Below are 20369 nucleotides of genomic sequence, written 5' to 3'. Positions count from 1 at the left end.
ACTATTTGTTAGGTATGTGGGACAGACAACTTGCCACTCTATTTCATAGTTGAGAAAATTTTTGCACATTGAAAGAGACTGTACCCAGAAACCCATGTCTAAAGAACTGGACCCCAAAAATATCATCACACTTGGATTTGATTTAGATGAGAAAATCCTGAACTTCAAGCCTGATACCATAATGTAATGAAACCTGAGGGGTCTTGGGAAGGGAGTAAATTAATTTTGCTTGTATAATTGTGCCCAGAAAGTAAACTGCCGTGGTTTAAAAACACATCTGAAATCACTTTGGCACTCCTTCTGTCCAGAGGATTTTAAAAATTGTTTTCATCAATAGAGTAAGGAAGAGGGATGCTGTGTGGTTTCTAAGGTAGATCATAAATGGTAATGTAACTTCTGCCTTCTTTGCTGGAACATTGCGGTGGGGCCTTGTGCTGGTAGGGCAAGGCACCTGACTGCCCTGGAGCCACCAGACTGTGAGGAAACCCAAATGGCCCACCTGTGGAGATTATATAAAGGAGCCCTGAAGCAATATTTCTGTCTATACATCTCTGTTTCTATATTTTTATCTATCATCTGTTTATCTATCTATCTATCTACATATACACAGTCACCTCTTAGTATCCTCGGGGTATTCGTTCCAAGACTCCCCACAGATACCAAAATCTAGGAATGTTCAAGTTCCTTTATAAAATGGAATAGTATTTGCATATTTGTACGTCTTCCCATATACTTTAAATCATCTCTGCTGCTGCTGCTGCTGCTGCTGCTAAGTCGCTTCAGTCGTGTCCGACTCTGTGCGACGCCATAGACAGCAGCCCACCAGGCTCCCCCATCCCTGGGATTCTCTAGGCAAGAATACTGGAGTGGGTTGCCATTTTCTTCTCCATAAATCATCTCTTGTAAGTTATATACTCTTAGGGATGCATGGCTAGCATTCTGCCTAGCTACGACTCTACAACAAATCAGCCCAAACTCAGTTTCTGTGAGTCAAGTATTTTGGAAGGATTCTTCTGTGCAACTCTAGCTCAGGATTTCCCATCCAGTCAGAAGCAGGGGGCAGGTGCTGGCACAGGAACAGCAGAAGGTCTGGGGCAACAGGGATTGGCCAGGCACTTCTCGAAACAGTCAACCCTCTGTATCCACAGATTCAACCAACCATGTATCAAAAATATCCCCCTCCAAAAAAAAAATTCTTAAAAGTTCCAAAAGCAAAATTTGTATTTGCCATGCACATCAACTATTTACATAGCATTTATGTTCTTCCCTGGTGGCTCAGATGGTAAAAGCATCTGCCTGCAATGTAGGAGACCCAGGTTCGATTCCTGGGTTGGGAAGATCCCCTGGAGAAGGAAATGGCAATCCACTCCAGCACTCTTGCCTGGAAAATCCCATGGACAGAGGAGCCTGATAGGCTACAGTCCATGGGGTCGCAAAGAATCGGACACGACTGAGCGACTTCACTTTTCACTTTATGTTCTATTTAAGTAATCTAGAGATGACCCTTGTTGCCCCAGACCTTCTGCTGTTCCTGTGCCAGTACCTGTCCCCTGCTTCTGACTGGATGAGAAATCCTGAGCTAGAGTTGCACAGAAGAATCCTTCCAAAATACCTGACTCGCAGAAACTGAGTTTGGGCTGATTTATTGTAGAGTCGTAGCTAGTCAGAATGCTAGCCATGCATACTTAAGAGTATATAACTTACATTTCCAAATGGGAACATAGATATTGATCTTTTTTACTTTTAGTCTTTATATTAGATACCTTGTAAGCAATGTGTTGAATGACTGAATCAATGAATACTCCTGTTTTAAGGTGAGAAAACTGAACCACCGAGAGATTAAGCAAATTACAGTTACAAGGTAAGCAAAAATGTTGGATATGAAACATCCCAAAAGCCATTCAATAAAGTTCATTCAACAAATACTTTATTGTGTTTTGTCTATGTGTCAAGCACTGTGCCAGGCAATCAGACTATAACGGGAAGCTTGAAAGCGATAGTTCTTGCTTTCAAGGAGCTTGCATTCCAATAAGAAACCAGCAACAAGCAAGAAGAAATTATTAACTTTGAAAACCGCAGAGAAGAAATATAAGAGCATGCTCTTATAGTTTACATCAGGGAATGCTTACTCTAGGGAAGGGATCCAGGAAAGTTCTCCCCAGGGAGGAGATGTTTGAGCCAGATCCTGAATGTTGATGACTAGCCACTAATGGGAAGGGAACTCAGCATGTTTTGGAGAAAGTGAAAGTGAAGTTGCTCAGTGGTGTCTGACTTTTTGCAACCCCGTGGACTGTAGCCCACCAGGCCTCCTCCATCCATGGGATTCTCCAGGCAAGAATACTGGAGTGGGTTGCCATTTCCTTCTCCAGGGGAATCTTCCTGACCCGGGGATCTTCCTGACCCGGGAATCGAATCCGGGTCTCCTGCGCTGCAGGCAGACGCTTTACCCTCGGAGCCACCAGGGAAGCCCTGGTGCGTAGTTTTCCACCCAGTACCTCGGCGTGCGGCTGCCGTTTCTGGAGCCTCAGATGAGCAGGACTGGCAGTGAAGATGCTGTGCAGTGGGCATCCTGCCTGGCGATGGTTGTCTAAATTTTGCACCTTTGGCATCCCTCCCTCACCCTAGTCCTAGCCCTGCTGTGAATTTCCACATTTAGGTCTAACACATGAGTGCTTATCAAGTTTAAGACTCAATTAATAAAATGTAAGAATTGATACAGACAGACTCACACAGACACACATACCTAGTAAAAAGTCAAAGCAAAGCACTCTTAAAAAGTATGATGTTTTAAAATGGAACTAATGGGAATCTTGTGAAAGGCAGCAGGAGAATTGGCTGTTACATTCAGGGGTGGGACTTGCTAAGTAAGGTACAAGGCTGGGGTAACACTGCGGGGTGGGCTGTCTCCTTACACTTGTAATGTTTAAGTACCTGTTCAGGGATGAAGGAATCAGCTCCAGGTGGATAAAAGGCAGTGATAGCTTCTGAAACAGAGAGAGAGAAAAGCAGTGCTGAGCCCAGGAGGCACTGTGATGCCACACCAGCAGGGGACTTTTGCAAAATTTTCCTATGCACAAAGTGCTCTTCTGTAACACAAATACCTGTTTTGGGTCAAATTCTTAGAAACTCCTTCCTTCAGTGATTCAAAGAGCAGGTGTTACTGCAGTAGGATTCAGAATGTATCATGGCCAAGTTGAACTGAGAGTGTCCCTTCATCAGTGGACTCATTACCCCTTACAGGTTCTAAAACATTCTTGGGACACTGAAGATAGTAGCTGAGGTGAAATTACATGACTTGCAGGCTCACAGGGGGAGGTGGTACCCAGCAACAGACCTGAAACAAATCTGTATTTGGGAAGAGATAGTGTGTGTCTGCTCACTTCATGCTTTGTTTTCCAAGTATTCTTTTGATATAAGCAGCTTTGCTTATCCTATCATTGCTCATTTTTCTTTTTGATTCTTTGAGGGATTGTTTTTTCAGAGGAAAATGTTGTTCAAGGTCATTCATTTCTAATTCCCTGTATTTGTTACTGTTGGGCTATTAATGTCTGTTTACTCTACGTATACCTTTTTCCTCCCCTTCTGTCTATGAGAATTTTATGCACATAACTTTTCTTCTTTATACACACTTCCTATTTCGGGCCTCACTGCAGCCTAATGAGGCCCAGGACTCAGAGGGGACTGAGGAAAGCTTGGATTCTGCTCATCTGAAAAGCTCAGGCTAACTCAGGTTTATAGAGTAACTCCTTGAGCCAGGCATTGTCTCCTGGGAGTTGGGGATCTAGAGTTTCACGCATCCCTGAAAGAAATCACAATCTAATGTAATTACCTCTTTACATAAATGTCTATAGTAGAGAGGTAATTATAACACTGATGCTGGAACTGAAGGTCCAGTACTGCTTTCACCTGCTGTGGAGATCTGTCTCATTGGAAAAGACCCTGATGTTGGGAAAGACTGAGGGCAGGAGGAGAGGGGGCTGACAAAGGATGAGATGGTTGGATGGTTTCACTGACTCAATGGACATCAGTTTGAGTAAACTCAGGGAGATAGGGAAGGACAGGGAAGCCTGGCGTGCTGCAGTCCATGGAGTCACAAAGAGTTGGACACAATTTAGCAGCTGAAGAACAACAACAACAATGATAACACTAGTTATATCAGGGATATATATATCTGATATAGATAGATAGATATATCAGATATCAGAAAAGCATAGAGTATGTACTTGGAGTGAGCTGCTCACATGTGGGATGATGCTGAGCACTCTTTTGAAGGATAACTTTGAGTTTTCTAAGTGGACCAATAGGGCATTCCAGATAAGGTGATTAATTAGGTCATTAGTTTTTTTCCTTTCTCTTTCCTTCCTTCTTCCTTCCTTCCTTCCTTCTTTTTTCTCTTCGCTCTCTCTTCCCCTCCCTCCCCTCTCCCCTACTTCCCTTCTTTCCTTCCCTCTTTCCTTTCTTTCTGCACTTATTCTGTGCCAGATATGTTCTAGATAGTAGTCATACAAGGTGAATAAGAATGGTCAAATACCAGAGATATTTTTGGGTACTATGATAGAAGCCTGGACATGCACAATAAGGGGACAAGGGGAAAGCTAATTTCTCTTGGGAGAGGTTTCAGGAAAATTTTATAAAGGCAGTAATAATTGAGGAAAATGTTAACAGATAAGGGATGGGTTACCAGGCTCTATGAAAGAGTGTGAGGGAAAGAGAATTTCCCAGGCAGAGCATGCACAAAGGCAGGGAGGCTGAAGAAGCTTACACATTTTGCAGAACTACAAGGAATTCAACCTGTTTGGAGCTTCAGCTGTTTATTTTGGGGCCCAGGAATGGAAGGGAAGTGAGATGGTGCATAAGGCCTTTACTGGAGGACCACACACTAGTAGAAAGGTGAGGCATAGGGAGGTTGCTTAGAGACCATAAGTGATTTGGCTTGTCTGAAGGAAGGGAAGGAGAAGAGACTAAAGGAGAAAAGGGCATGCAATCCTAGCCTAAAGCAAATGGAACTTTTCCTTGTCAGTGGTGAGGAGCCATGGATAGATAAAAAAATAATTGTTTAAAATTTTTCATTTGTAAAAATTTACGTGTAATAAAATCTGCTTTTCTTGGTAAACAGTTCTATGAATTCTGACAAATGCATAAAGTCTTGTATCAGCCCTCATGGACAAACATGGAATAGTTCCATCATTTCCAACAGAGTCCCCCAGACTGCTGCTTTGGAGTCAACTCTCCCCCATCCCAGGCAACCACTGGTCTGTTGGTTTCTGTTCCTATAAGTTTGCCTTTTCAAAAGCATCATATAAACAGAATCAGATAATATATATGGCTGGCTTCTTTCACTTATTATAATGCATCTGAGATTAATCCATCTGGTGTGGCTGTCAGCAGGCCATTCCTTTATTGCCAGGTGGTCTTCCATGTATATATATATATGTTCTGTAGATTGCTTATCCATGGAACGATTGGGGGACATTTGGGTTACTTTAATTTTTTGGCAATTATGAGTAAACCGTCTATAAATATTCAGATGCAGGTTTTTTGTATAAACATGTTTTCATTGCTCTTGGGTAAATACCCGGGAGTGGAATTACTATGTCATATGAAAAGTATGTATATAACTTTGTAAGTAACTGCCAAACTGTTTTCCTAAGTGCTCATAATCTTTCATTCACTGGCAATGTATGAGAGTTCCAGTTGCTCTGAATCCTTACCAACTCTTGATGTCATCAGTTTTTTTTCTTAATTTCAGTCATTCTCTAGGTGTGTAATGGTATCTCACTGTGTGTGTGTGTTTTTTTTTTTTACAATTTCCCAAATGACTAGTGATGTTGAATATTTTTCATTTGCTTTTTGCCATCTGTATGTGTTCTTTGTTGAAATGTGTCTTCAAATCTATTGCCAAATTTATTTTATTGGGTTGCTTGTTTGCTTATTACTGGAGAGTTCTTCATATATTCTGGGTACAACTTATTTATCTGATATGTGTTTTACAAATATCTTCTCCCAGTTTGTAGTTTGTCTTTTTATTCATTCAAAGATGTCTTTGGAAGATAAGAAACTTTTCATTTTGAAGAGTCTAGTTTATCAATTTTCTCTTTTAGGGAAACTTGGTAGATTTTCTAAGAAATCTTTGCTTAAGCAAAGCTTTAAGAATTTTCTTTTATATTTTCTTTAAAAAAAAGAATAGGTTTTACTTTTAGGTCTATAATTTATTTTGGGTTAATCTGTGTACAGTGTAAGAGTTATAGGTAGAGGTTCATTTCTTTTTTTCTTTCTTTTTGAAGACAAGACAATTTTTTAAAATTTAAATTTATTTATTTATTTTAATTGGAGGCTAATTACTTTATAATATTGTATTGGTTTTGCCATACATCAACATGAAGCTTCTGCACGACAAAGGAAACTATAAGCAAGGTGAAAAGACAGCCTTCAGAATGGGAGAAAATAATAGCAAACGAAGCAACTGACAAAGAACTAATCTCAGAAATATACAAGCAACTCCTATAGCTCAATTCCAGAACAATTTTTTAAGAGCAGTTTAAAGTTCACAGCAAAATTGAAAGGACGGTACAGAGATTTCCCCTATACCCCTGCCCTCACACATGCACTGTTGTTCAGTCGCCCAGTCTTGTCTGAACGACTGTCTGAGACCCCACGGACTGCAGCACACCAGGCTTCCCTCTCCTTCATCAACTCCTGGACCTTGCTCAAATTCATGTCCATTGATGAATGGTTGGTGATATCATCCAGCCATCTCAGCCTCTGTCGTCCCCTTCTCCTCCTGCCCCCAATCCCTCCCAGCATCAGATTTCTTTTCCAATGAGTCAGCTCTTCACATGAGGTGGCCAAAGTACTGGAGTTTCAGATTCAGCATCAGTCCTTCCAATGAACACCCAGGACTGATTTCCTTTAGGATGGACTGGTTGGATCTCCTTGCAGTCCAAGGAACTCTCTACTCTCTAGAGTCTTCTCCAACACCACAGTTTAAAAGCATCAATTCTTCGGTGCTCAGCTTTCTTCACAGTCCAACTCTCACATCGATACATGACCACAGGAAAAACCATAGCCTTGACTAGATGGACCTTTGCTGACAAAGTAATGTCTCTGCTTTTCAAATGCTATCTAGGTTGGTCATAACTTTCCTTCCAAGGAGTAAGCATCTTTTAATTTCATGGTTGCAATCACCATCTGCAGTGATTTTGGAGGCCCCCAAAATAAAGTTTGACACTGTTTCTGCTGTTTCCCATCTATTTCCCATGAAGTAATGGGACCAGATGCCATGATCTTCGTTTTCTGAATGTTGAGCTTCAAGCCAACTTTTTCACTCTCCTCTTTCACTTTCATCAAGAGGATTTTTAGTTCCTTGTCACTTTCTGCCGTAAGGGTGGTGTCATCTGGATATCTGAGGTTATTGATATTTCTCCTGGCAATCTTGATTCCAGCTTGTGGTTCATTAAGCCCAGCGTTTCTCGTGATGTACTCTGCATAGAAGTTAAAGAAACAGGGTGACAATATACAGCCTTGATGTACTCCTTTTCCTATTTGGAACGAGTCTGTTGTTCCATGTCCAGTTCTAACTGTTGCTTCCTGACCTGCATATAGGTTTCTCAAGAGGCAGGTCAGGTGGTCTGTATTCCCATCTCTTTCAGATTTTCCCACAGTTTATTGTGATCCACACAGTCAAAGGCTTTGGTATAGTCAATAAAGCAGAAACAGATGTTTTTCAGGAACTCTCTTGCTTTTTCGATGATCCAGTGGATGTTGGCAATTTGATCTCTGGTTCCTCTGCCTTTTCTAAAACCAGCTTGAACATCTGAAAGTTCACGGTTCATGTACTGCTGAAGCCTAGCTTGGAGAATTTTGAGCATTACTTTACTAGCATGTGAGATGAGTGCAGTCATGTGGTAGTTTGAGCATTCTTTGGCATTGCCTTTCTTTGGTATTGGAATGAAAACTGACCTTTTCCTGTCCTGTGGCCACTGATGAGTTTTCTAAATTTGCTGGCATATTGAGTGCAGCACTTTCACAGCATCATCTTTCAGGATTTGAAACAGCTCAACTGGAATTCCATCACCTCCACTATCTTTGTTCGTAGTGATGCTTTCTAAGGCCCATTTGACTTCACATTCCAGGATGTCTGGCTCTAGGCGAGTGATCACACCATCGTGGTTATCTTGGTCATGAAGCTCTGTTTTTGTATAGTTCTTCTGTGTATTCTTGCCACCTCTTCTTAATACCTTCTGCTTCTGTTAGGTCCATACCATTTCTGTCCTTTATCGAGCCCATCTTTTCTTGAAATGTTCCCTGCTACTGCTAAATCGCTTCAGTCGTGTCCAATTCTGTGTGACCCCATAGATGGCAGCCCTCCAGGCTCCCCTGTCCCTGGGATTCTCCAGGCAAGACTACTGGAGTGGGTTGCCCTTTCCTTCTCCAAGGCATGAAAGTGAAAAGTGAAAGTGAAGTCGCTCAGTCGTGTCCGACTCTTAGCGACCCCATGGACTGCAGCCCACCAGGCTCCTCTATCCATGGGATTTTCCAGGCAAGAGTACTGGCGTGGGGTGTCATTGCCTTCTCCGAAATGTTCCCTTGGTATCTCTAATTTTCTTGAAGAGATCTCTAGTCTTTCCCATTTTGTTGTTTTCCTCTATTTCATTCCATTCCATCACTGAAGAAGGCTTTCTTATCTCTCCTTGGTATTCTTTGGAACTCTGATTCAGATGCTTATATCTTTCCTTTTCTCCTTTCCTTTTCACTTCTCTTCTTTTCACGGCTATTTGTAAGGCCTCCCCAGACAACCATTTGCCTTTTTGCATTTTTTTTTTTCCATGAGAATGGTCTTGATCCCTGTCTCCTGTACAATGTCATGAACCTCTGTCCATAGTTCATCAGGCACTCTGTCTATCAGATATAGTCCCTTAAATCTATCTCTCATGCATAGCCTCTCTTATTATCAACATCCCCCTTCAAAATGGTACATATATATATTTTTTAATAATTGATGCGCCTACATTGACACATCATAATCACTTAAAGCCCATAGTTTACATCAGGGCTCACTCTTAGTGCTGTACCTTCTGTGGGTTTGCGCAAATATACGGTGCTATGTATCTACCATTAGTATCATACAGAGTAGTTTCAGTGCCCTAAAAATCCTCTGTGCCCTGCTTCATTTTTCCATCTTGCCCTGCCCAGCTCTAGTAAGCTTTGATTTTTCTACTGTCCATACTTTTAGCCTTTCCAGAAGGCGATATAGTGGAATTGTATAGCATGTAGCCTTCGCAGATCGGCTTCTTTTACTTGGAGATATGCACTTACACTCTCGCTCTGTTTTTTCCTGGCTTGATACCTCATTTCTTTTTATTACTGAATAATATACCATCATCTGGATGTGCCACAGTTTATTATTTCATTCACTTACTGAAGAACACCTTTGCTGCTTCAAGTTTTGGCAGCTATGAACAAATCTACTATGAATATGAAGTTCATTTCTTCTCATTCAAGGCTGCATTTTAGAAAGCTTACTCTGAAACAATGTGGAAAATATGGTGAGGGACAAGAAAAGATTGGGCAGAATTTTTCTCAATTAATTTCTTCTCTTACTGTTCCAGGACAAGTAGGTATGTAGAAAAAGCATTTCCAACACAGTGATTGCTAGCATACGTGAAGCAATTTAAATGATTTGACTGAGTAGTAAAATATTTTAAAAACATACCAATCAGTCTATTGGAGTTTGACTCAGTGACTTGGCCACAACACAGCCTGAACCTTGTTTGACCTTTTCTTTAATTGCTTAGTGGATATAAGGAATTTAAAAGGAAGAATGTGTTCTCTTTTATGTCACATAATTGTATATCTGAGTAAAATGATTAGTAGAGTCTTCACCAATGTTCTGGGTGGTGTCATATTATGGGAAGATGGATTTACTTTGATTAATGGATAAAAAAAGTCTTAAGAAAATCTAGGTGTTGGCTTATGAGATCAAATACCTGATGAGACTAGTTGTTATTTATTCTGCAGACAGCAAAGATAGGAAAATGCAGCTATTTCTTTTGCCCGTCTTGAAGTTTCATTTTCAGTGAATAAATAAAGTCTATGTGTTTCTTAATTTTCATTAAAATCAATTTAGAAACTGTCAAGTGGGAGGTGAAATTAGAGAATAAGAGTTTAGGCTGTGGAATTTGACTACTTAGGATCAACTCCCAGAGTCACTAACTGTGACTTCTGTAAAGGCACTTAAATACTATGACCTAATTCCTTCCTTTACAAAGTAGGATTGATATTTCCAGTACTTTTTAAAGGGTTCTTTTGAAAATTAATAGAAATAATATCTTAAAATACTTAACTAAAACTGATATATAATATGTGATCAATAAATACTAAGTACAGTAAGCATTAACAAAATTAAGAGCTTACTTTAAGGCATTGTGCAGAAGTAGAATGATGAAATACTATACAACTTCCTCAGGGAGTTTGCAATTTGCAGTCTATTTGGACTGGCAGATCTGTTAAGAGCTAGCACTTATAACTCAACCAGAATGAAGTAAATGTTGTGTTATTTTTACAAGATGAGGGGAAGCTAGAGTGGTGAAGACTCCCTGGGAGGATGAGAAGCTTCAGTCAAGGACAGCATTTGATCTGAACCTTGGAAGAAGATGAGGCGTGTTATAAATGAAGAAGCAGAGAATGACCCAGACGTGGGTCCAGAAAGGGTTTAGAGATGGAGTCTCTTGAGCTTATAGATAGAAAGGGTAAGGGGCGATGGAGGAAGAAGTGCTCGGAAAGGCAAGAAAAGAGTAGATTATAAAGGGCTCTGGATGCCAAGAGGAGCGGTGGGTTTGGTTCTAATTATTTTCAATACTTTAAAATTTTTTCATATCAGTGTTCTGAAAAAGCCATCTTGGAAGAGAATGCATGCGAAGTTTTACTTCCTTTCCTTTGGAAAAAAGCCCCCACCCTTGTAAATCATTAATGGCCCATTTAAAAAGGAGATTGTAGTTGTGAGAGTTGCTATTTTTCTGTTCAGCAGAGAAATAAAAAGAAGCGTATTGAATTATGTGAAATATGAATTGGTCTCTGTGCTCTAGTACTTATCTAGGACAGATTTATAAATATAAAATGATATAAATGACCATCATTCAGCTCCTTTAATGTTAAAAAAAAAAAGCTTTTAATGTTAAATCAAGGGTACTGAAAGAGAAAGTTTTAGGGAAAAACAGCTGTAGTCTGGAAATCTTAAGGTTATTCTTATTTTCATCTGTGTTCACTTATGTCTAACCAGGATTTGAAGCTTTGTAGCTTTCTGCCTATTCTGCCAATTCTTATAACACTTGAGGAACTGAGAATTTACATACTCATTTATTTGTCCCTAAGTGCATTTTATAAGGAACAGTGAGATCTTAAATTGTTTTATCACTTTTCATTGCATAGTTCATTGTGGAAGAACTAAAATTCAGATAATTAATTTTCAAGAAATGTTTAATTAGTTCTAAAAGTGACAGAAGATTGTTTTCCTCAAAAGTTTAATCCAATGTCTCCTGGAATAATACTGGGGAGTAGTGTTGGGAGAAGATGACAAGAAATTGTTTCAAATTCTGGGTTAGGCAAGCAATGCTCTTATTAGTAGACTGTAGTGGAAGGAAAAATCATCCAAAAAATAAAACATGAAAACCAACTCTTTCAGTGTTCCAAGGATAGTTAATTCTCTTACAGAGGTTTACCTATATCTCGACTGGGAATTATTTAAATTGTCTATGAAATATTCAAGTTATTATTGAAAAGAAAAACCAAAATAAAAACTTCTTCCTTCAAAAGCTTTGTAGAGGAAAGTTTGGAAGCACTCACAATTTTATTGTTCACCGTTACCTAATTCTTCCCCATTTCAGAGTCCAGATTGGCTTTAGGAGTTTTCTACTGTGGTGTTTTTTTCAGCCTTACCTTCCGAAGGAATTTTGTTGTTTTATCAAAACTAAGCTTAGCCACTTCCTTAGCACTCTGATAAATGATTGCCAGTTTGAATCTAGTGTTTATTCATTCATTCATTTAATATTTATTGATTTCTGTGAATATATTTATCATCATCTATCATAAATACTTTTTCACTTGCTTAAAAGAAAGCGTGAAAATAATAAAGACTTTAGAGTTCAAAGTTCTGAGGTGAAATTCTGAGTTTACCCTTAACTGCTCGGATGTCTCGGCTAAACTCATGTAACTTACCTGAACTTCAGTTCTCTCAACTGTAGAAGTGAAGTGAAAGTGGCTCAGTCATGTCCGACTCTTTGCGACCCCATAGACTGTAGAGTCCTGGAATTCTCCAGGCCGGAATACTGGAGTAAGTAGCCTATCCCTTTTTCAGCTGATCTTCCTGACCTGGGAATGAAACCAGGTCTTCAGCATTGCAGGCTGATTCTTAACCAACTGAGCTATGAGGGACTCATCTGTAGACTGGTGTGAGAAAAATTCCCACCACACGGGATTTCTGTGAATACCGTAAAGGAGAGTTGCAAACTGTAAGGTGCAACATGAATGATATTTTTTAAAATTAATAACTCCTGCTGAGGGAACACTTGATCAGCACAAGATACTCTTTTGATTGTGTATGTTTCAGGCACACAGGCAGGCAGATGCATGATAGACTGGGATGTGTTGCAGATGGGTGTGCTCTAAAGATGGTTGCAGTAATACTCCAATCCTGTGTGTTCTTCTTGCAATGCGATCTTGACACACCTCCCACTGAGAGATGTGATCTGTGTCTCCTGTTGGACATGGAGATGTTGTGACTACCTCAACCAAGCAAGTATGGCAAGACTGACATTATATGACTTCTAAGGCTAGATTATGCAATGCCATGCACTTCTATCTTGCTTTCTTGGGAAACTCACATTTGGAACCCAGCCTCACTGCTGTGAGGAAGCCCCTGTTTACACACATGGAGAAGCCACATGTAGGTATAGTGGTGGACAGACTAGCTGAGGTCCCAACTGACAGCCAGTATCAACCAGCAGTGACTGAAGAGGCCTCCAGATGATTCCAGCCTTCCTTGGGCCTTTGAGTCTCCTCAGAGAGTAGAGATATACCATCTATGCTGTACCCTCTCCAAATATCTAAACTATCATAATCCTTGTGCAGAGCAAAATAATTGTTTCACACCATCAAGTTTTGAGGTGATTTGTTACACAGCAATAGCTAACAAATAGCCTTAAAAATAGCTGTGAATAGAAGAGAAGTGAAAGGCAAAGGAGAAAAGGAAAGATATAAGCATCTGAAAGCAGAGTTAAAAAGAATAGCAAGGAGAGATAAGAAAGCCTTCCTCAGTGATCAATGCAAAGAAATAGAAGAAAACAACAGAATGGGAAAGACTAGAGATCTCCTCAAGAAAATTAGAGATACCAAGGGAATATTTCATGCAAAGATGGGCACGATAAAGGACGGAAATGGTATGGACCTAACAGAAGCAGAAGATATTAAGAAGAGGTGGCAAGAATACACAGAACTGTACAAAAAAGAGCTTCATGACCCAGATAATCATGATGGTGTGATCACTCACCTAGAGCCAGACATCCTGGAATGCGAAGTCAAGTAGGCCTTAGGAAGCATCACTACGAACAAAGCTAGTGGAGGTGATAGAATTCCAGTTGAGCTATTTCAAATCCTAAAAGATGATGCTGTGAAAGTGCTGCACTCAATATGTCAGCAAATGTGGAAAACTCATCAGTGGCCACAGGACAGGAAAAGTTCAGTTATCATGCCAATCCCAATGAAAGGCAATGCCAGAGAATGCTCAAACTACTGCACAATTGCACTCATCTCACATGCTAGTAAAGTAATGCTCAGACTTCAACAGTATGTGAACCATGAACTTTCAGATGTTCAAGCTGGTTTTAGAAAAGGCAGAGGAACCAGAGATCAAATTGCCAACATCTGTTGGGTCATCAAAAAAGCAAGAGAGTTCCTAAAAAACATCTCCTTCTTCTTCTTTGACTATACCAAAGCCTTTGACTGTGTGGACCACGACAAACTCTGGAAAATTCTTAAAGAGATGGGAATACCAGACCACCTGACCTGCCTCTTGAGAAATCTGTGTGCAGGTCAGGAAGAAACAGTTAAAACTGGACATGGAACAACAGACTGGTTCCAAATAGGAAAAGGAGTATGTCAAGGCTGTATATTGTCACCCTGCTTATGTAACTTATATGCAGAGTACATCATGAGAAACGCTGGGCTGGAGGAAGCACAAGCTGGAATCAAGATTGCCGGGAGAAATATCAATAACCTCAGATATCCAGATGACACCACCCTTATGGCAGAAAGTGAAGAAGAACTAAAGAGCCTCTTGATGAAAGAGAAAGAGGAGAGTAAAAAAGTTGGTTTGAAGCCCAACATTCAGAAAACTAAGATCATGGCATCTGATCCCATCACTTCATGGCAAACAGATGGGAAGACAGTGGAAACAGTGACAGAATTTATTTTGGGGGGCTCCAAAATCTCAGATGGTGACTGCAGCCATGAAATTAAAAGATGCTTGCTTCTTTGAAGAAAAATATGACCAACCTAGACAGCATGTTAAAAAGCAGAGACATTACTTTGCCAACAAAGGTATGTCCTGTCAAAGCTATGGTTTTTCCAGTAGTCATGTATGGATGTGAGAACTGGACTATAAAGAAAGCTGAGCACCGAAGAATTGATGCTTTTGAACTGTGGTGTTGGAGAAGACTCTTGAGAGTCCCTTGGACTGCAAGGAGATCCAGCCAGTCCATCCTAAAGGAAATCAATGCTTAATATTCATTGGAAGGACTGATGCTGAAGCTGAAACTCCAATACTTTGACCACGTGATGTGAAGAACTGACTCCTTGGAAAAGACTTTGATTCTGGGAAAGATTGAAGGCAGGAGGAGAAGGGGACAACAGAGGATAAGATGTCTGGATGGCATCACCGACTCAGTGGACATGAGTTTGAGTAAATTCCAGGAGTTGTTGATAGACAGGGAGGCCTGGCATACTGCAGTTCATGGGGTCGCAAAGAGTCGGATGTGACTGAGCGACTGAACTGACTGAGTTGAACTGAATAGCTAACCAGGACAAGATCAGAGGATTTATCTACTCTAAACTTATTCTTAATATTTTAATATGGTTGTAAAGAAAATTGAAACTGCATTACCTCTTTAATTTTAATAGCTCTACCCTGTGATAGAAAGCTATAGGTACTACTTGCTGGAACTCCAGAGCAGAACAGAGATTTAAAAATATTGGAGTTCTTACCTTTTCTCAAGTGGGAACAAATATAATGGTGGTAGTTGCCAATAGTCACCTGCAAGACCACTTCCTTAACTTTCCAGTGGAGGGCTAGGGTATTCCTACTTGCTTCTTTCCACTTTTCCAAGGAATGAAAAGTGAGCATCTCCATCCCCTTGAATCTCTGGAGGTGGAATCCAACAAAAATTGTTTTTGGTGCTACCAACTCTCGCATTTCATCTTTCAGAATAAGTGGCAAGCAGAAAGCAGACACTCTGAATAATTTGGGAAGAGCGGAGAAGTATTTTATTCTCTTTGGGGCTTGATAAGATACTTTGGACAATAGGCTTTTCCTGATCCCAGATGTCTCACTTCTGTATAGTTCATCTCCTTCATCTGTTTAAGAAAATTATAAGCTCTCTCTAAAGCCGTGGGCCTTTGCTCACATGATTTATTCTAGAACAAATGACTCCCTTTACTTTAAAGTCTAGTAGAAATTTACTTTCTTCATGAAAGTTTCATGAGTTGGAGGCAGCCCTTAAACCTTCTTAGCACTTTGTTGGCACTTCTCTTAGAATTCTTAACACCGCCAATGCTTGTTTCCCTGATTAGATTTCAATGCCATTCTTGGCAGGATCACCATCTTGTTCTCCTTCATGACCCCTACTGTGGTTTCTCAGGAAATGCTTGTTGAATTCCATAAGGCAGCCTGAGGTGGTGCCAAAATTGTGCAATCAGAGTCAAGAGACTTGGCTCCCAGTCTCAGGCCTGAGCCAGGTTTGTCAATAAGCAGATCCTGAAATTGGGGTTGTGACCCCTGAAGAGTCTTCACCTTTCTGGGCCTCCGTCTGCTCCTCTGGGAAACAAAAGCTTTAGAGTAGATCAGACATTCTCAACTAGGTATGCTTTCTCAATACAGGTCTGGTTCATCCTTGGTTATACTTCCTTGACTGGATACATGACTTCTGGATGTATGACTTCTGGATAGATGCCTTCTGCTTCCAGAAATAAACATGGGTTTTTGGATGTTGCTGTGGCTTATACAGTTGGATGGAAGGAAGCGAGCAGATTGGGATCACAGGTTAGTACTTCAGAGACATAGCAAAACAGAGTTGAATTAACTTTCTAAATGCTAATAGCTAACATTCATTAATCCAGGCCTTTTGCTAAGGGCTTGAAATGCATTCTCATTTGATCCTCATGATACCCTTAATGAGGCAGGTCCTACTATTACGCGCCCCCCCCCCCTTTATAGATGAAGAAACTGTGGCTTAGAGAGGTTAAACAATGAGGCGGGCTGCTAAACTAGAGCACTGGGACTGATCAAACCTAAGTTCTCTGACTCCAGAACCTGTATTTCTACACACCCTCTGGCTACCTCTCTCTTAGTTTTCACTTATGTAGTAGGAGATATGCTCATATTGTAGGGAGTTGTCATATAGTTCTTAAAAATATTGACTTTATTAGTGTATATAGTTCCTTTCTCTCACTGATGGCTGGCAAGTGAGGTGTACACTCTGTAGTATAATAATCTTTATGAAGACAGGCCATGGAGACATCATCAGGCTATTTAATTTTTGCAATTTGCAGCGTGCCACTCCAGATTTATGCTGCAGTGGCATCTTTTTATCATACATACCAGGACAGACTGTTATATAAAAAGAACTTGCTTTCTGAAAGAAATGCCTGGAGTTGAAGGAAGAGCTGGTGTTATAAGATCACCAAAGACCAGAAAACGGAACACATCTTGTGGAAACTCACCCAGAGTTTTCATTAGTGGGGGGTGGAAATGCTGCTCTGTAATTGCATGGATAGAACCATGATAACCTATTTCCATTTGCAAGATGTTTCACCCCCTAGCATGAGGGAGAACTTAGCACTCATGGCACCCCAGACATCGTACCTGTTTCTGTACGAGAATAACTCCCAGACTGACTTTTTTAACCCCAGTTTCCCTATCACTTCATCGTTTCTAGCTTGCCTTAGTAATGCCTCTGCCATCTTGAATGGCTCTTGGCTTCTGCTGAGCACGACTGCTTTTCCCCTCAGGTGCTTCGAGCACCCGGTTTCCTAGTCTCTGTGGGCAGAACGCCTTTGTGTTCGTCTGATGGGTACTTTGCTGTAAGACCATTTGGTCTCGTAGCCTTTTGTGCTGTTTCTTCCAGTCGCTGCCTGATCTCATGACTTGTACCTGGACGGCATTTCTAAAGTCTCTTTCCACACTCTCCTTTTCTACAGGATATGATCCCCTGTCCTACACACGCAGTGGTTCTCCTCCACCCTTGACCTCTAAACAGTAAAAAAAAAAAAAAAAAATGCTATTACAGACTGGTAAAGTGATCCTTTCCCTTCTAAAGTCAGTGTTACCAGTCCTTGTGCTTGGGGACTGCAGGAGATGAAGGAAAGGCAAAGAAATTGGAAAGGACACCAGTAGGGCTGTGGAGGGCTGGTTCCAGGTGTTGGGCAAAGTCCCCTGGCTGCCTGCTCCTGGGAACCTGGCACGTGATGTCAGGGCCGGGACATGCAGCCTGGCCAAGAGAGGGCTTGAAGACTTGGGCAACTTAGTCACTAACATCTGGGGACTTCAGTCCCTCTACAGGAGAGGTCTCCCTGGTGGCCAGTCTCCCTTCCTTGTATTATTGGAAGTGACAGAGTGCCTCACCAAACAAGTGCATTTCCCAGCCTCCTTGGCAAGAAATATAGCCACACGTGTCTGCCATGATATCTCAGGCAGTTCCATGTGAGTTTAAAGTAGGAGGTAACTGAGTGGGGAAGGGCTCCTTTTTGGCCTTGCCTCCCTTCTTTCCTGCTACCTCCTGTGCAGATATTGGAATTTCAACAGCCAACTTGCACCCTGAGGTGCTTGGGAATAGAAAGTATGCCTAAAGTATTAGTTTTCTACTGCTGGGTAATAAATTACTACAGATGTAGTGGATCAAAGCAACACAAGTTTATTGTCTTACAGTTTCTCTGGGTCTGAGGTCTGGGTAAGAGCTAGTTAGATTTTCTGCTCAAGGTCTCATGAGGCTGAAGTCATTCAGCTGTGTTTTCATCTGGAATTCGGGCTCCTCTTCCAAGCTCATTCAATTTTTGGCAGGATTCAATTCCTTTCAGTGGTAGGACTGAGGTCTTTCTTTCCTGTCCGGGGCCTAGAGGCCACTTGCAGGTTCTAGCCACTTGACTCTTTCATACAAGGCAGTGTTCTTTTTGAAGGGTAGCTTGCAAGTCTCACTCAAGAAGGTTTAAAAGCTAGCTTTTTTAAAAAAAAATACCTTTCATATTTGTAAAAGCTAGCTTTGAATATCTTCCTTTAAGAAGATCTCAGCACCTCTTTTTTTTTTTTTTTTTTTTTGTTCACCTAACTAGGTCAAGCACCCCAGGCTAATCTCCTTTTTGATTAGGTCAAAGGCAACTGATTTGGGACTTTTAGCTGTATCTGCAAAATCTCTTCACCATTGTCATACAACATAACCTAATTATGGTGGTGAGAGCCATCAGATTCACAGCACCTCCCATGCTTACAGTGAGGGCGTTGTTCTGGGCATGTACACTAGGGGCAGGAATCTTGGGACCATCTTGGAGTTCTGCCCACCACAAAGAATGGATGGAGATCCATCCAACAATTACCACCATGTACAGGGCTCCCTAGGTGGTGCCAGTGGTAAAGAACCTGCCTGCCAATGCAGGAGACGTAAGACAGGCGTGTTTGATCCTTGGGTTGGGAAGATCCTCTGGAGGAAGAAGTGGCAACCCACTTAAGTGTTCTTGCCAGGAAAATCCCCATGGACAGCAGAGACTGGCTGGCTACAGTCCATAGGGTTGCACAGAGGCGGACATGACTGAAGTGTCTTAGCACACACTCATGGAGTATTGGTATGCAGAGATCCTGGTTCTTAATGACCTTGGTGCCTCCACCACCTATAGACTGTTCTTCTCTAAAATGGACTTCTTTTAGATGAGAAACATATCCTTGATTTATTGAATCCACAGTATTCAGGCCTCTTTTATCAGCAGCTGAGAACAAATCCTGACTAAGTCAGTGAGGGGGCTGGATCAGATAGTATTTTTCATTCTCTGGAGAAAAGAAGACATGGAATTTGAAGTCAGAAGACCTAGCTCCCAGCTTGGGCTCCCTCATTTATTAACTTTGTAATCTTGAGCAAGTCACTTCATATAGTTGAACTTGAATGTCTTAATTTAAAATGGTGATCATAATCAAACCTGCCTTGCCAACTATACAAGGCTGATGTGAGTAATAAACAGGAGAAATATGCGAAGATGTTTTAAGTACCATAAATCTATGAGCAAATGGTAATGACACGCCATAACCCACCCTTCCTTCTTTCCTTTCTCCTTCTTTTCACAAACAGTTACTCTGCATGAACTATTTGTCCAGCACTGAAATAGTGCCAGACAATAAGACTTGTCAGAGAGAGTTCCTGGTTCCTGCCGCGATGGGACTCAATTCTGTGGGAGAGACAGACACATAGACAGTACAGTGTGAGACTTGCTCCGATGGAACAAAGTATGAGTTAGTTTGAAAGCCCCTGACCTAGACCTAAGGGCTCAGGAAAATCTTCCTAGAGGCTGTGGCAAATAATAGATAACCAGATGAATAAATATTAATAATAACAATTACTGCCATGTATACAGTATTGGTATGTGTTAGGAACTGTTCTAAGTGTGATATATATATAGGAGAAGGAAATGGCAACCCAATTCCCATGGACAAAGGAGCCCAACAGGCTACAGTCCATGGGGTCTCAAATGACTGAGCAACTTCACTTTATATATATATATATTTGTGTATGTGTATATCTGTGTGTGTGTGTGTGTGTGTGTGTGTGCGCGTGCTCACTCAGTTATGTCCGACTCTTTGCAACCCCATGTACTGTAGCCTGCCAGGTTCCACTGTCCATGGAATTTTCCAGCCAAGAATACTGGAGTGGGTTGCTGTTTCCTCCTCCAAAGGATTTTTCTGACCCAGGGATTGAACCTGCATCTCTTGCATCTCCTGCATTGGCAGCAGATTCTTTACCACTAGCACCTCCTGGGAAGCCCTAGTAACACTATGACATAAGCACTATTATTATACGATCCATTTTGCAGATAAGGGAACTAAGGCACAGGGTAACTAGACA

General features: G+C 41.1%; 1 non-coding gene across 1 annotated transcript; it reads left to right on the top strand.

The window, feature by feature from the left end:
• The first annotated feature begins 1264 nt into the window (after window positions 1-1264).
• On the top strand, window positions 1265-1337 carry TRNAC-GCA (transfer RNA cysteine (anticodon GCA)). The gene has a single exon. It is a non-coding gene; the product is annotated as a tRNA-Cys (tRNA).
• The last annotated feature ends 19032 nt before the right edge of the window (window positions 1338-20369 follow it).

The sequence above is a fragment of the Ovis aries genome, chromosome 3, assembly GCF_016772045.2.
Source record: "Ovis aries strain OAR_USU_Benz2616 breed Rambouillet chromosome 3, ARS-UI_Ramb_v3.0, whole genome shotgun sequence".
Classification (NCBI taxonomy): Eukaryota; Metazoa; Chordata; class Mammalia; order Artiodactyla; family Bovidae; genus Ovis; species Ovis aries.
Note: the sequence above shows the minus strand (reverse complement) of the source record. Positions and strands in the feature narration are given on the sequence as shown.